The sequence below is a fragment of the Ranitomeya imitator genome, chromosome 5 (genome assembly GCF_032444005.1).
Source record: "Ranitomeya imitator isolate aRanImi1 chromosome 5, aRanImi1.pri, whole genome shotgun sequence".
Classification (NCBI taxonomy): Eukaryota; Metazoa; Chordata; class Amphibia; order Anura; family Dendrobatidae; genus Ranitomeya; species Ranitomeya imitator.
Genome location: NC_091286.1, coordinates 357582132 through 357600481, shown reverse-complemented (window position 1 = coordinate 357600481; position 18350 = coordinate 357582132).

The window sequence follows — 18350 nt, the reverse complement described above, 5'->3', positions numbered from 1 at the left end:
ATATAAGTAGATAATAGGAGAATGAACACATATCCCATATAAACAGGTGTATATTATATTCCCTGTGCCTGATAGGTGAGGAATGAACATGAAATATATGTAGATAATAGAGGAATGAACACATATCCCATATAAACAGGTGTATATTATATTCCATGAGCCTGATAGGTGGGGAATGAACATGAAATATATGTAGATAATAGGAGAATGAACACATATCCCATATAAACAGGTGTATATTATATTCCCTGTGCCTGATAGGTGGGAAATGAACATGAAATATATGTAGATAATAGGAGAATGAACACATATCCCATATAAACAGGTGTATATTATATTCCCTGAGCCTGATAGGTGGGGAATGAACATGAAATATATGTTGATAGTAGGAGAATGAACACATATCCCATATAAACAGGTATATATTATATTCTCTGAGCCTGATAGGTGGGGAATGAACATGAAATATATGTAGATAATAGAGGGAATAAACACATACCCCATATAAACAGGTGTATATTGACCAATTAACTGCCAAGAGCAAGCGACCCTACTCTATCCTCCTCCTCCTGGACCTGTCCTCTGCCTTTGACACAGTGGACCATTCCCTATTACTACAGACCCTCTCATCCCTTGGCATCACAGACTTGGCCCTATCCTGGATCTCATCATACCTAACTGACCGAACATTCAGCGTCTCCCATTCACACACCACCTCCTCACCTCACCCCCTATCTGTCGGAGTCCCGCAAAGTTCAGTTCTAGGGCCCCTGCTCTTCTCCATTTACGCTTTTGGCCTAGGGCAGCTCATAGAATCTCACGGTTTTCAGAATCATCTCTATGCTTTTGACACACAGATCTACATCTCTGGACCAGATATCACCACCCTACTAACCAGAATCCCTTAAAGTCTATCCGCTATTTCATCCTTCTTCTCAGCTAGATTTCTAAAACTTAACATGGACAAAACAGAATTCATTGTCTTTCCCCCATCTCACGCGACCCCTCCCCCCCCCAACGAACCTATCCATTACAGTAAACGGCTGCCCACTCTCCCCAGTCACACAAGCTCGCTGTCTCGGGGTAGTCCTTGACACTGATCTCTCCTTCAAACCGCATATCCAAGCCCTTTCAACTTCCTGCCGCCTTCAACTCAAAAATATTTCACGGATCCGTACATTCCTAAACCAAGAATCTGCAAAAACCCTAGTCCATGCCCTCATCATCTCCCGCCTCGACTACTGTAACCTCCTGCTCTGTGGCCTCCCCTCAAACACTCTCGCACCCCTCCAATCTATTCTAAACTCAGCTGCCCGACTAATCCACCTGTCCCCCCACTATTCCCCGGCCTCTCCCCTCTGTCCATCCCTTCATTGGCTCCCCATTACCCAGAGACTCCAGTACAAAAGCCTAACCATGACATACAAAGCCATCAACAACCTGTCTCCTCCATACATTTGTGACCTTGACTCCCGGTACTTTCCTGCATGCAACCTCCGATCCTCACAAGATCTCCTTCTCTACTCCCCTATTATCTCCTTTTCCCACAATCGTATACAAGATTTCTCTCGCGCATCACCCCTACTCTGGAACTCTCTACCACAACACATCAGACTCTCACCTACCATCGAAACCTTCAAAAAGAACCTGAAGACCTACCTCTTCCGGCAAGCCTACAACCTGCAGTAATCGCCGATCAAGCAAACCACTGCACGACCAGCTCTGTCCTTACCTACTGTATCATCACCCATCCTTTGTAGATTGTGAGCCCTCGCGGGCAGGGTCCTCTCTCCTCCTGTACCAGTTGTGACATGTATTGTTCAAGATTATTGTACCTGTTTTTATGTGTATCCCTCCTCACATGTAAAGCGCCATGGAATAAATGGTGATATAATAATAAATAATAATAATATATTTCATGTTCATTCCCCACCTATAAAGCTCAGGGAATATAATATACACCTGTATATATGGAGAATGTGTTCATCCTCCTATTATCTACATATATTCTGTGTTCATTCCCCACCTATCAAGCACAGGGAATATAATATTGTCACGGATCCCTCCTCCGTGGTGTCACTGATTCGTCACGTGCCCGCTCTCAGCACGTGACTTGGAGTTGTGCCTGCAAGGGTTAATCTATCTCCGCACTCTCAGTCCAGCATTCAACCTTTGTGCTATCCTGTAATGGGAGCATAAATCACACACCAACCCAGTCCACACACCCGCTCATACACGCTGTTACCACTCATCGAACACACAGGCGATGAGTCCCGGAAATATTAATACTAATAATATCTACCACTCATAAGGCTCACACACCTCAGGCTATGGATTCTTTTAGAACATTCAAGGTTCAACTTGTTAAAGTTTTATACTTTAATACAAAAAAGGTTCAGTGCTTACAGTAAGAAAAAGTTATAAAAATATGATAATAAAAAGACATACAACTTATGCAAAACAGTATAAAATAACAGGAGAAAACTTACAGAAATCATCTAACTTGGTAGTCAGCTTTCTGCTCCCTGAGGGTAGGATGAATCTAGATTGGATCACAACAGCTCTGCCGCCCCCATTAAGTGAACACGTTTCTCTGTATACAGGTCTAATTTATAACTTTGGTCTGGAGGTCAGGTTTCTAGACCAGCCCCTCAGGTTAATATCATAATTGCTTGGTTTTTGATTGGACTACGGCTGCGCTCCCCAATGAATATATAATTTTCTCTTGAGATCCTTTGCGTAAACCTCACAGAGATACTATCAGGCAGTAAATAACATCTCTCTTCCAAGAGCTAGGAGGTGTCAAATGTTACCTTTCTTCTTGGTTCTTGGCTTCTAGCAGGACTCGTTGGTGAGATTGGAGACAGAATTCTACTTGTCCCAGGAAAATACATATTAACACCTGGGTGCGAACCTGCAGCCTCCAGGACAGATATTCCTAGTGACACAATACCTATACATAAGGTCACTACACACACACTCTGCAATCTGCATTCAAACAAAATTTGACAGGTGCATAAGTATGGGCACCCCACCAGAAAAGTGACATTACTATTTAGTAGATCCTCCTTTTGCAAAAATAACAGCCTCTAGTCGTTTCCTGTAGCTTTTAATGAGTTCCTGGTTCCTGGATGGAGGTATTTTTGACCATTCCTCTTTACAAAAGAATTCCAGTTCAGTTAAGTTTGATGGTCGCCGAGCATGGACAGCCCTCTTCAAATGATCCCACAGATGTTCAATGATATACAGGTCTGGGGACTGGGATGGCCATTCCAGAACAGTGTAATTGTTCTTCTGCATGAATGCCTGAGTAGATTTGGTGCGGTGTCTTGGATCATTGTCTTGCTGAAAGATCCATCCCCTGCATAGCTTCAACTTTGTCACTGATTCATGAACATTATTGTCAAGAATCTGCTGATACTGAGAGGAATCCATGCGCCCCTCAACTTTAACAAGATTCCTGGTGCCGGCATTGGCCACACAGCCCCAAAGCATGATGGAACCTCCACCAAATTTTACTGTGGGTAGCAAGTGTTTTTCTTGGAATGCTGTGTTTTTTGGCCGCCATGCATAACGCCTTTTTGTATGAATAAACAACTCAATCTTGGTTTCATCAGTCCACAGGACCTTCTTCCAAAAAGAAATTGGCTTCTTCAAATGTGCTTTTGCATACCTCAGCCGACTCTGTTTGTGGTGTGCTTGCAGAAACGGCTTCTTTCGCATCACTCTCCCATACAGCTTCTCCTTGTGCAAAGTGTGTTGTATAGTTGACCGATGCACAGTGACACCATCTGCAGCAAGTTGATGCTGCAGCTCTCTGGAGGTGGTCTGAGGATTGTCCTTGACTGATCTTACCATTCTTCTTCTCTGCCTTTCTGATGTTTTTCTTGGCCTGCCACTTCTGGCCTTAACAAGAACTGTACCTGTGTGACTCCCGGTAGTTTCCTGCATGCAACCTCCAATCCTCACAAGATCTCCTTCTCTACTCCCCTCTTCCCACAATCACATACAAGATTTCTCTCGTGCATCACCCCTACTCTGGAACTCTCTACCACATCATATCAGACTTTCACCTACCATCAAAACCTTCAAAAAGAGCCTGAAGACCCACCTCTTCCGACAAGCCTACAACCTGCAGTACCCACCGATTGACCAAACCACTGCACAACCAGCTGTATCCTCACCTACTGTATCCTCACCCATCCCTTGTAGATTGTGAGCCCTCGGGGGCAGGGTCCTCTCTCCTCCTGTACCAGTTGTGACTTGTATTGTTCAAGATTATTGTACTTGTTTTTATTATGTATACCCCTCCTCACATGTAAAGTGCCATTTAATAAATGGTGCTATAATAAATAATAATAATAATAATAATATACACCTGTTTATATGGGATATGTGTTCATTCTAATATTCTCTACATATCTTTCATGTTCATTCCCCACATATAAAGCTCAGGGAATATAATATACACCTGTTTATATGAGATATGTGTTCATTCCTCTATTATCTACATATATTTCATGTTCATTCCCCACCTATCAGGCACAGGGAATATAATATACACCTGTTTATATGGGATATGTGTTCATTCTCCTATTATCTACATATATTTCATATTCATTCCCCACATATAAAGGTTAGGGAATATAATATACACCTGTTTATATGGGATATGTGTTCATTCTCCTATTACCGTATATACTCGAGTATAAGCCGAGATTTTCAGCCCAAATTTTTTGGCTGAAAGTGCCCCTCTCGGCTTATACTCGAGTCACGGTAGCGGTGGAGTCGGCGGGTGAGGGCGCTGAGGTATACTTACCTAGTCCCAGCGATCCTCGCGCTGTCCCTGCCGTCCCACGGTCTTCTGCGCTGCAGCTTCTTCCCCTCTTCAGCGGTCACGTGGGACCGCTCATTAGAGAAATGAATAGGCGGCTCCACCTCCCATAGGGGTGGAGCCGCCTATTCATTTCTCTAATCAGCGGTAACGGTGACCGCTGATAGAGAAAGAAGCTGCGGCACTGAAGACAGCTGTGACAGGCGGGGAGCGCCAGGATCGCTGGGACTAGGTATGTCATATTCACCTGTCCGCGTTCCAGCCGCCGGGCGCCGCTCCATCTTCCCGGCGTCGCTCCATCTTCCCAGCGTCTCCGCTCTGACTGTGCAGGTCAGAGGGCGCGATGACGCATATAGTGTGCGCGGCGCCCTCTGCCTGATCAGTCAGTGCAGAGACACCGGGACGAGACGCCGGGAGCTGCAAGCAAGAGAGGTGAGTATGGCTTTTTTTTTTTATTGCAGCAGCAGCGGCCATGGCACAGATTTATGTGGAGCATCTATGGGGATATATGAACGCTGCAGAGCACTATATGGGGCACAGCTATGGGGAGATATGAACGCTGCAGAGCACTGTATGGGGCACAGCTATGGGGAGATATGAACGCTGCAGAGCACTATATGGCACAGCCAAGGGGGAATATGAACAGTGCAGAGCACTATATGGGGCACAGCTATGGGGAGATATGAACGCTGCAGAGCACTATATGGGGCACAGCTATGGGGAGATATGAACGCTGCAGAGCACTGTATGGGGCACAGCTATGGGGAGATATGAACGCTGCAGAGCACTATATGGCACAGCCAAGGGGGAATATGAACAGTGCAGAGCACTATATGGGGCACAGCTATGGGGAGATATGAACGTTGCAGAGCACTATATGGGGCACCGCTATGGGGAGATATGAACGCTGCAGAGCACTGTATGGGGCACAGCTATGGGGAGATATGAACGCTGCAGAGCACTGTATGGGGCACAGCTATGGGGAGATATGAACGCTGCAGAGCACTGTATGGGGCACAGCTATGGGGAGATATGAACGCTGCAGAGCACTATATGGCACAGCCAAGGGGGAATATGAACAGTGCAGAGCACTATATGGGGCACAGCTATGGGGAGATATGAACGCTGCAGAGCACTATATGGGGCACAGCTATGGGGAGATATGAACGCTGCAGAGCACTGTATGGGGCACAGCTATGGGGAGATATGAACGCTGCAGAGCACTATATGGCACAGCCAAGGGGGAATATGAACAGTGCAGAGCACTATATGGGGCACAGCTATGGGGAGATATGAACGTTGCAGAGCACTATATGGGGCACCGCTATGGGGAGATATGAACGCTGCAGAGCACTGTATGGGGCACAGCTATGGGGAGATATGAACGCTGCAGAGCACTGTATGGGGCACAGCTATGGGGAGATATGAACGCTGCAGAGCACTATATGGCACAGCCAAGGGGGAATATGAACAGTGCAGAGCACTATATGGGGCACAGCTATGGGGAGATATGAACGCTGCAGAGCACTATATGGGGCACAGCTATGGGGAGATATGAACGCTGCAGAGCACTGTATGGGGCACAGCTATGGGGAGATATGAACGCTGCAGAGCACTGTATGGGGCACAGCTATGGGGAGATATGAACGCTGCAGAGCACTGTATGGGGCACAGCTATGGGGAGATATGAACGCTGCAGAGCACTATATGGCACAGCCAAGGGGGAATATGAACAGTGCAGAGCACTATATGGGGCACAGCTATGGGGAGATATGAACGCTGCAGAGCACTATATGGGGCACAGCTATGGGGAGATATGAACGCTGCAGAGCACTGTATGGGGCACAGCTATGGGGAGATATGAATCCTGCAGAGCACTTTATGGCACAGCCAAGGGGTAATATGAAAAGTGCAGAGCACTATATGGGGCACAGCTATGGGGAGATATGAACGGCGCAGAGCACTATATGGCACAGCTATGGGGAAATAATGATCTATTTTTATTTTTGAAATTCACCGGTAGCTGCTGCATTTCCACCCTAGGCTTATACTCGAGTCAATAGGTTTTCCCAGTTTTTTGTGGCAAAATTAGGGGGGTCGGCTTATAGTCGGGTCGGCTTATACTCGAGTATATACGGTATCTAAATATATTCCAAGTTCATTCCCTACCTATAAAGTTCAGGGAAAATAATATACACCTGTTTATATGGGATATGTGTTCATTCTCCTATTATCTACATATATTCCAAGTTCATTCCCCACCTATAAAGCTCAGGGAATATAATATACACCCGTTTATATTGCATCTGTGTTGACTTCCTAATTGTCTATATATAAATCATGTTCATTTCATATCCAAGATGCATAAGAAATCTATAACACCTCTCCATCTCTTTGGACCTATAAGTTATTATGTTCATTCTTTTTATTTATTCCTTTTCTTCATTCTTTTTAGTACATCCCACTGTAAATAAGGGAACTTGCCCACACCCCAAAAACAGCTTATTTGATTATCTCTCCTCTGAATTTTAGGCAGTACTATGCAATAAAGTCAGCAGTGTTCTCTGGGCAGTCACCAAATCCTGATTCATCCTTCCGAGAGTGGAATGTGTTTTATGACTCTTGGGAACACATCTGCTTACTTGTATAGTGCCAATGGAATGCCCACCAGGGTCGTGGAGTACTCGGTACCGGGTCCGGTACTTAGAGGGACGTGCCACAGCGGCCGTGACTTGGTCCGAGGGTTTTTTTAAATAAAGAAAGTTCGTGACGCCACCTGTGGTATTCGGTCAGGGATGACCAACCCTGCTTAAAGGGGTCCCCTGTAGTGATGTTATGGCAGCCAGATGGTATAACTTCCCACAGGTAAAGTACGTCCTCAGGGCTCCCGTGAACAGATGGAAATGGTGAGTGGTGCGATAAGGAATGGGGGACACATGTTTGCAGTCTCTTTACCTGGCTTACTGATGGTAGCATGCAGTCCCAGTCCAGGGCACCAGATCACAGGTACAGGCAGGGTCCTGCTGGCTTGGATGCGAGTTTAGAGTCCCCTTTAACCAGGTGGAGTTAAAAGCCTTCCTTTTAGCGTGGTGGTATTGTAGTCCCTTACTGCCTAAGGCTCCTGGCAAGGTCCTCTCAGGACTCTCTGTCCCCCTTTAGGTAGGACTCAAACCCATATGACAGGTGACTCGAGCCTTTTTACAGGGTCTCTATCACAACCCGGGCTCTATATGTCACTGTGTCTCCTAGGTATTAGGGCAGACAAGTTACATGTAGTCTAGCTGTCCTACCGGTTTCTGCTGTGCCTCCTAGAGTATATCACAATCTCGGTCTTCGGTTTCTGGCACCCGGGGCAAGAATTCAGTTTGGCGCCTCCCCCCCCCCCCCCCCAGAACGTATGCGATTTGCACACTTAGTCATGTACCCATGAGCTCCTCTCCCTAATGCTCTCAATGTTCAGTGAAAAACAGAGAAGCGGGAAGGGAAGCTCGTTGTCACAGAACCATAAGTATGAAAATCGTATATGAGTGCAGTATCCATGTGACGACTACTAGAACCTGCAGAGCTGAATCCTGACATCGCAGCTTCTGAATTCTCACAACTAATGCACTGCACACTTTTAGGGTTCTCCCTGGCCGGTGGACAGTCATGTCAGCACAAGTATGTGATTTGTATACTTCTGACCACATTCCGACTAGACGTGCCCGGCCTCGCTCAGTTCATTTTCATTGAGTGAGGCCACACATGTCTAGTCGGCTTGTGAACGCATGTACGTAAATCACCAGCACCAGAAAATCCTGACAGTGTGCAGGGCGCACTGTGAGAAGTCAGAAGTCTGCAGTCACAAAGAATGACTGCAGACTCATTACCAACCTGGACATCTCCTTTAATGCTCCTAACATAAATACAAACACGAGAGTTAGTCAGTATCACAAATAACATTTACATCCAGGTACCTTATAGATGACGTTGTCTCTTGTGCCGTTCTACTTTTCTTCATCTTGTCCAGACCCCATGATGAGTTTTCTCATCCACAGCCATCTCTGCAGACTTCCATCTTCTCCGCTCTTTTGCAGAAAATCTCCACATGATGCCCTTAAAGATACAAGTGTCATTATAATGCTCCTGAATGAAAAATTGCCCCTCACTATATTGTCTGCATAAAACATGACCCCCACACTGTCCCTCTTATGGTACATGCTCTTTACACGGACCTCCCCTTTCCATACCGGCCCCCATTTTCACACTGTCCTCTCACACTGTGTCCCCCCTATAGGGCCCAGTATTTATACTGTACTCTCTCATCACACTCCCCCTCCTTGGTATACTGTCCCCTCCTGGTTGTGCCCTTACACTGTCCCCCCATGCTATGCATGCACACATCCCAACACCCTCACTCCCCGTACTCTGTCCACATACATTTTTCACATTGCTACTCATACTGTGTCTGCATACATTCCCCCGTTTGCTCCCCAAACTGTCTGCACCCATCCCCCATACTGTTTCCTCATATATGCCCCCATTCCCCGGTATTGTTTCCTCATACATGCCCCCCATCTCCCACTTTGCTCTTCATTTTGTGTCCTCAAATCTCCCCCACACATTAAATCCCCATCCCCACTCCAAATATCACCCCACACATTAAATCCCCCATCCCCATGACAAATCTCCCCCACACATTAAATCCCCCCATCCCCACTCCAAATATCACCCCACACATTAAATCCCCCATCCCCATGACAAATCTCCCCCCACACACATTCAATCCCCCATCTCCACTCCAATTCTCCCCACACACAATAAATCCCCCATCTCCACTCACATTAAATCGCTTCCCCACAATAAATCCCCCCATCTCCATTCATATTAAATCTCCCCCATCCAATAATAAATCCCCCCATCCCCACTCACATTAAATCTCCCCCACAATAAATCCCCCCATCTCCACTCAAATTAAATATCCCCCATCCAATAATAAATCCCACCATCCCCACTCACATTAAATCCCCCCCACAATATATCCCCCTCATTCCCACTCACATTAAATCCCCCCCTGCACCTTCGGTATCTTCAGCTCCACTGGAGCACTTACCACTGATCTGCGTTTCAGTGCCTCTGCTCTGCAGCGCAGGCGAGTGACGTCAGCAGCGTGATCACATGACCTGATCACGCTGCTGGCGTCGCTCTGACCCGGCAGTCAGAGCTTCAATTGTACTCGCATCTCAGATGCAGTACAAATGAACACTGGGAGCCGGCGTGCTGCAGCTTCTCTGTGCCGGCTGTCAGCTTGACAGTCGGCACAGAAAACAGCTGACTCCCAGTGCAGGGGGCGGCAGAATGCAGCCGCTGGGGGAGACACTGCGGAATGCCACTTTAGGCGGCCCAACTGCGCCCCCCTGCCTCGGCTGCCCCCCCCTAGATACGCCACTGGGTGCGCACGTTAGGTTTTTCACTTGGACCGTGTGAAAAAACAGCAAGAGGGTTTTCTTTGCGCAGCACGGACCAAATGCTTGCCGCACATGAGCACAATGAAGACATATGGCTGACATCCATGTGCCTGGGTGCCTGGGACCAAGTGGTATAGTTCGCGCTGAGATTAGCGCAGACAGGAGACAATTATGAGAGCTGCCTTCAGCAGCCGGCTGGTGCCTAGGAACAGCGCAAACTGTACCACTTGTTCCCAGGCACTGGTGCATGTCACAATGACGTTACACACACAGACCGCAAACACGGGCGGCACATATATTCACGCGAACCACAGATCTCACTAGTAGGCCGGAGTCACACTAGAGAATAGCATCCAATGCGATATGCTAATGACCCTCGGCTCCTGCTCTGCTGTGAGCAGGAGCCGAGTGTCAAGCTACTGTGCTCCGAGCCTCTCGCATAAAGAGGACTGGAGCATAGCTGCGGAGGAGGCATAGAACGTAATTTCTCCATGTCCTCCACTGCCGGCATCAGCGTACAATGCACTGCACTCGGATGATAGAGTGATGTGATGTACATGGTGTCACTCGCACCCATAGACTTATATGGTATAATAGAGAGGTGGAGGGCACCATCCAACATAATAGCAACAAAGAAGGGGTCAACCCAAAGCATGACCTATAGTAAATTCCAAAAGCACCAAGAAAAAGACGTCATGCTATGTAAAGGGGACCACCAGACAATTACAATAATATAGAAATAACTTTAAATACTTTATTTTGTCAGACAAAAAGACACAAAACAACACACCACAATTATTAAAAACATTTAAAAGACGAATATAACATCATAGATTCCTAATAAGGAACCTCCCCCCGGACATGTAATATGATAGGAATCATCAAATGTTTACTATTGGTACAACTATCCAAAATACACATCTGAACAGATGATGAAGCTATGCATGACCTTGCTGGCCTGAAGTAACAACAAATCAGTATAACATAAAGAAATAGTAAGATTTATACCTGGCCCAGCTCGCAGCACTAAATGACAATAGCTTATAGAGAGATGTGTGACCCTGCTAATTAAATGAGCAAATACCTGAGAATATATATAGCAGGTGTACACATAATGAACAAGTGGTAGCAAGGATACATAGAGTGGAACAGATAGATTATTTCTAAGGCTAGTAAGGTTAATCTACATGAATCGCCTATACCATTTAAACACACATATATATATATATATAAATATAAAGTATGATAACAGCAAAGAGGTGATCAGCCTCTAATGCTGAGAATTATTGTGGCGAATTCACTGTTTTCCAATATATACAAAAAACATGTCTGAATACTGGAGTAAACCTCAGTATAGAAATATAAGCCTAGATAAGGCGTAAATCATCTGTCCCTGAGGAACATCTGGACCTAGTAAGAGTGTCCAGGACCCTATCACATTCAAATGCAAACCTAATGCATGCAGTAAATAGATGCAGCATATAAAGAAACAAAGCCCGCTGTGCAGGGCAAGATGCTACCACCCTCATATACAATTTGGATAGTAATGCTGATAGAACATCATACCTACTGTGAAGCATGGGGGTGGCAACATCATGCTTTGGGGCTGTTTCTCTGCAAAGGGACAAGGGTGACTTATCCATGTGCATGAAAGAATAAATGTGGCCATGTATCATGAAATTTTGAGTACAAACCTCCTTCCATCAGCAAGTGCATTGAAGATTAAACATGGATGGGTCTTTCAGCATGATAATGATCCCAAGCACACCGCCAGGCAACCAAGGCGTGGCTTCGTAAGAAGCATATGAAGGTCCTGGAGTGGCCTAGCTAGTTTCCAGATGTCAACCCCATAGAAAACCTTTGGAGGGAGTTGAAAGTCTGTGTTGCCCAGCGACAGGCCCAAAACCTCACTGCTCTAGAGGAGATCTGCATGGAGGAATGGACCAACATACCATCAACAGCGTGTGCCAACCCTGTGAAAGCTTACAAAAAATGTTTCACCACTGTCATTACTGATGAAGAATATTTAACAAAAGATTGAACTTTTGTTGATGATCAAATACTTATTTTCCATCATAATTTGCAAAATAAATCTTGCCAAATCAAACAAGGTGATTTTATGGATTTGTTTTCTCGTTTTAAGTCTCATAGTTGTGGTCTACCTATGATTAGTGATGAAAGTCACAGAGAAAAAAGCAGAGATGTTTACCTGCAGAACCCTCCAACAAAATGCACTGCCAGGGTGCAGCGGACCCGATTAATGATGGCAAACACACAGGTGCAAAAAATACCGATGAAACAATCATTTTCAATTCAGTGTTGGCTGTTTGGTATTAGTGCACAAAAAGATAAGAGATACTAGTCTGTATGTGGCATTATTCACACAGGCTATGCAGAGCATCTGGCTTACAGCCTATTACTAACGCACATACAGGGGGGCCGCCCAGTGCTACAAAATGCATGCTGTGTGAACAGGGGCCACCAGTTTACAGAACCATCTTGACTGCACCCTGCAAGATAACGTGCAAAAAAAAATTATTATTATGATTAGTGATGAGCGAATATACTCGTTGCTCGGGTGTCCTCCAAGTATTTCGATGTGCGCAGAGATTTAGTTTTCGTCGCCTCAGGTGCATGATTTTGCGACTGCTAGACAGGTTGAATACATGTGGGAATTCCTTAATAAGCAGTCGTAAATTGTTCAGCTGAGGCGACGAAAACTAAATCTCCGAGCATGCCAAAATACTCTGAGACCACAAGAGCGTGCTCTGGAAAACCCGAGCAACAAGTATATTCGCTCATCACTACCCGTGATGTCAATTACAGGCTTCTCTCATCTTTTTAAGAGGGAGAACTTGCACAATTGGTGGCTGAATAAATACTTTTTTCCCCACTGTATTAGGTGAAGATCCCATCAGAGAAAGGTTATCCTTATTGCACAAATTGGTCAATTTAAGTTCCTTCATTTTCAAAAATCTCCTATTCTTTATTGCAGTAATGCAGTTTGAAGTTCACATTTAGTGTTTTCATGCATCTTAGCATATAGTGTCCTGCGGCACTCTGGTGTGTATAGATGTTGCGTGCTGCTGTACGTGCAGCATAACCCCTTAACGGGGGTACTTAACTGTGGAAAAAGTGTATAACGCCTCCCAGAGTCAGATTTTCTCTGGTGTCTCGGTTGCCGGGGGTAGCAGAGACCCCAGAGAACATGATTCGGGTCGGTTTTTACTGACCCCCGAGTTGCGATCGCCGATAATTAACCGTTTACCAGTGGTCGCAAAAAAAAAAAAAAAGCTATTTGCCATTTAATTTCTCTGTCCTCCGATGTGATCGCACATCAGAGGACAGAGAAATGGGGTTCCCGATCGCCCCCCGATACTCACCCGTCTCCCCTGGTGCTCCTTGTGGTTCCCTATGGGCGCCAACATCTTCTTCGGGAAAAAAAATGTTGGGCGCATGTGCAGTGTGCCCGCCAGCAGGCACCCGGAAGATCTTTGGGGTCTCGGCTGCTGGGGGTAGCCGAGACCCCAAAGAACATGGTCGGGGTCGGTTTTTACCGACCCCTGTTTTGTGAGCGACCGGTAAATAACCGTTTACCGACGATCGCAAAAAAAAATGTGGTGTGTTATTCTCTGTCCTCTGATGTGATCGCACATCAGAGGACAGAGAAATTGGGGGATTCGGGGACCCTGTTATACTTACCGGTGTCCCTGGGTCCTCCGGCTTCTTCTCCTGGCCGCCGGCATCTTCCTCCAGGAAGAAAATGGCGGGCGCATGCACAGTGGCCGGCAGAGGAAGATTCTTCCTCTTGTTTTATTTTGGTCACTGTGAGAAAAAGTTAGGAAAAAATAATAAAATAAAAAAATTAATGTATTTCCATTTTCCAATTAGGGTTAGAGCTAGGGTTAGGGCTAGGGTTGGAGCTAAAGTTAGGGTTGGGGCTAAAGTTAGGTTTAGGGTTGGGGCTAAAGTTAGGGTTAGGGCTAGGATTAGGGCTAGGGTTGGGGCTAAAGTTAGGGTTAGGGTTGGGGCTAGGGTTAGGGTTGGGGCTAAAGTTACAGTTAGGGCCAGAAATATTTGGACAGTGACACAATTTTCGCGAGTTGGGCTCTGCATGCCACCACATTGGATTTGAAATGAAACCTCTACAACAGAATTCAAGTGCAGATTGTAACGTTTAATTTGAAGGGTTGAACAAAAATATCTGATAGAAAATGTAGGAATTGTACACATTTCTTTACAAACACTCCACATTTTAGGAGGTCAAAAGTAATTGGACAAATAAACATAACCCAAACAAAATATTTTTATTTTCAATATTTTGTTGCAAATCCTTTGGAGGCAATCACTGCCTTAAGTCTGGAACCCATGGACATCACCAAACGCTGGGTTTCCTCCTTCTTAATGCTTTGCCAGGCCTTTACAGCCGCAGCCTTCAGGTCTTGCTTGTTTGTGGGTCTTTCCGTCTTAAGTCTGGATTTGAGCAAGTGAAATGCATGCTCAATTGGGTTTAGATCTGGAGATTGACTTGGCCATTGCAGAATGTTCCACTTTTTGGCACTCATGAACTCCTGGGTAGCTTTGGCTGTATGCTTGGGGTCATTGTCCATCTGTACTATGAAGCGCCGTCCAATCAACTTTGCAGCATTTGGCTGAATCTGGGCTGAAAGTATATCCCGGTACACTTCAGAATTCATCCGGCTACTCTTGTCTGCTCTTATGTCATCAATAAACACAAGTGACCCAGTGCCATTGAAAGCCATGCATGCCCATGCCATCACGTTGCCTCCACCATGTTTTACAGAGGATATGGTGTGCCTTGGATCATGTGCCGTTCCCTTTCTTCTCCAAACTTTTTTCTTCCCATCATTCTGGTACAGGTTGATCTTTGTCTCATCTGTCCATTGAATACTTTTCCAGAACTGAGCTGGCTTCTTGAGGTGTTTTTCTGCAAATTTAACTCTGGCCTGTCTATTTTTGGTATTGATGAATGGTTTGCATCTAGATGTGAACCCTTTGTATTTACTGTCATGGAGTCTTCTCTTTACTGTTGACTTAGAGACAGATACACCTACTTCACTGAGAGTGTTCTGGACTTCAGTTGATGTTGTGAACGGGTTCTTCTTCACCAAATTAAGTATGCGGCGATCATCCACCACTGTTGTCATCCGTGGACGCCCAGGCCTTTTTGAGTTCCCAAGCTCACCAGTCAATTCCTTTTTTCTCAGAATGTACCCAACTGTTGATTTTGCTACTCCAAGCATGTCTGCTATCTCTCTGATGGATTTTTTTTTGTTTTTCAGCCTCAGGATGTTCTGCTTCACCTCAATTGAGAGTTCCTTTGACCGCATGTTGTCTGCTCACAGCAACAGCTTCCAAATGCAAAACCACACACCTGGAATCCACCCCTGACCTTTGAACTACTTCATTGATTACAGGTTAACGAGGGAGACACCTTCAGAGTTAATTGCAGCCCTTAGAGTCCATTGTCCAATTACTTTTGGTCCCTTGAAAAAGAGGACGCTATGCATTACAGAGCTATGATTCCTAAACCCTTTCTCCGATTTGGATGTGGAAACTATCATATTGCAGCTGGGAGTGTGCACTTTCAGCCCATATTATATATATAATTGTATTTCTGAACATGTTTTTGTAAACAGCTAAAATAACAAAACTTGTGTCACTGTCCAAATATTTCTGGCCCTAACTGTATGGTTAGGGACTAGGGTTATGGTTGGGGCTAAAGTTAGAGTTAGGGTTGGGGTTAGGGATAAAGTTAGGGTTGGGGCTAAAGTTAGGGTTAGGGCTAAAGTTAGGCTTAGAGTTGGGATTAGGGTTGAGATTAGGGTTTGGGTTAGGGTTGGCATTAGGGTTACGTTTGGGTTTAGGGTTAGGTTTGGGATTAGGGTTAAGGTTGGGATTAGAGGTATATTGGGATTAGGGTTAGGTTTGAGATTGGGATTAGGGGTGTATTGGGTTTAGGGTTTTGATTAGGGTTATGGTTAGGGTTGGGATTAGGGATAGGGGTGTTTTGGGGTTAGGGTTGTGATTAGGATTATGGATCGGGTTGGGATTAGGGTTAAGGGTGTGTTGGGGTTAGGGTTGGAGTTAGAATTGGGAGGTTTCAACTGTTTAGGTACATCAGGGGGTCTCCAAACGAAACAGCCAATTTTGCGCTCAAAAATTCAAATGGTACTCTCTGCCTTCTGAGCTCTGCCGTGCGCCCAAACAGTGGTTTACCCCCACATATGGGGCATCAGCGTACAAAGTACTAGGTGGACAACAACTTTTGGGGTCCAGTTTCTCCTGTTACCCTTGTGAAAATAAAAATTGGGGGCTAAAAAATCATTTTTGTGGAAAAAATATGATTATTTTCATGGCTCTACATTATAAATTTCTGTGAAGCAGATGGGGATTCATAGGGCTCACCACACATCTAGATAAGCTCTTTGGCGGGTCTAGTTTCCAAAACGGGATCACTTGTGAGGAGTTTCTACTATTTAGGCACATCAGGAGCTCTGCAAATGCAACATGACGCCCGCAGACCATTCAATCAAAGTCTGCATTTTAAAACGTCACTACTTCCCTTCTGAGCACCAATGTGTGCCCAAACAGTGGTCCCCCCCACACACACACGGAGTATCAGCCCACTCAGGACAAATTGGACAACAACTTTTGTGGTCCAATTTCTCCTGTTACCCTTTATTAATTTTGTTGCCCTCCTTTGTACTCTCTCTAGTTCCATTATATCCTTCCTGAGCACCGGTGCCCAAAACTGGACACAGTACTCCATGTGCGGTCTAACTAGGGATTTGTACAGAGGCAGTATAATGCTCTCATCATGTGTATCCAGACCTCTTTTAATGCACCCCATGATCCTGGCACTGGCTGCTCCAGGTAAGTTTATCATTAACTAGGATCCCCAAGTCCTTCTCCCTGTCAGATTTACCCAGTGGTTTCCCGTTCAGTGTGTAATGATGATATTGATTCCTTCTTCCCATGTGTATAACCTTACATTTATCATTGTTAAACCTCATCTGCCACCTTTCAGCCCAAGTTTCCAACTTATCCAAATCCATCAGTAGCAGAATACTATCTTCTCTTGTATTAACTGCTTTACAGTTTTGTATCATCTGCAAATATCGATATTTTACTGTGTAAACCTTCTACCAGATCATTAATGAATATGTTGAAGAGAACAGGTCCCAATACCGACCCCTGCGGTACCCCACTGGTCACAGCGACCCAGTTAGAGACTATACCATTTATAACCACCCTCTGCTTTCTATCACTAAGCCAGTTACTAACCCATTTACACACATTTTCCCCCAGACCAAGCATTCTAATTTTGTGTACCAACCTCTTGTGCGGCACAAACGCTTTAGAAAAATCGAGATATACCATGTCCAATGACTCACCGTGGTCCAGCCTATAGCTTACCCCTTCATAAAAACTGATTAGATTGGTTTGACAGGAGCGATTTCTCATAAACCCATGCTGATATGGAGTTGAACAGTTATTCTCATTGAGATAATCCAGAATAACATCCCTCAGAAACCCTTCAAATATTTTACCAACAATAGAGGTTAGACTTACTGGCCTATAATTTCCAGGTTCACTTTTAGAGCCCTTTTTGAATATTGGCACCACATTTGCTATGCGCCAGTCCTGCGGAACAGACCCCGTCGCTATAGAGTCCCTAAAAATAAGAAATAATGGTTTATCTATTACATTACTTAGTTCTCTTAGTACTCGTGGGTGTATGCCTTAACTTAATGTTTTGTTGCACAACCTTTTGAGGCAATCACACGATTTCTGTAACTATCAATGAGACTTTTGCACCTCTCGACAGGTATGTTGGCCACTCCTCAAGAGCAAACTGCTCTAGTTGTCTCTTGCTTGAAGGTTGCCTTCTCCAGACTACATGTTTCAGATCTTTCCAAAGATGCTCAATAGGATTTAGGTCAGGACTCATAGAAGGCCACTTCAGAATAGTCCAATGTTTTTCTCTTAGCCATTCTTGGGTGTTTTAAGCTGTGTGTTTTGGGTCATTATCCTGTTGCAAGACC